Below are 257 nucleotides of genomic sequence, written 5' to 3'. Positions count from 1 at the left end.
TTAGAATTGTTTTTAATGATTTGCTTGTTAATGTGTTGTTAAAATGCTTGGTTTCTATGTTTTGTTTTATTGTACGGTGTCCTTGAGTGCCTTGAAAGGTGCCTATAAATAAAAGGTATTATTATTATTATTATTATTATTATTATTAAAGGGTCATTCTCATTATCTAGCACATTTTTACGTCACCAATATATGTGTCAACTCTTTATTTATTTATTTATTTATTTTTCAAGTTTTAAACCAGTCATAATATGTAA

Source organism: Sinocyclocheilus grahami, unplaced genomic scaffold, assembly GCF_001515645.1.
Source record: "Sinocyclocheilus grahami isolate Dianchi unplaced genomic scaffold, SAMN03320097.WGS_v1.1 scaffold475.1, whole genome shotgun sequence".
Taxonomy (NCBI): domain Eukaryota; kingdom Metazoa; phylum Chordata; class Actinopteri; order Cypriniformes; family Cyprinidae; genus Sinocyclocheilus; species Sinocyclocheilus grahami.
The sequence above is the reverse complement of the archived record's forward strand: the minus strand, read 5'-3'. Positions refer to the sequence as shown.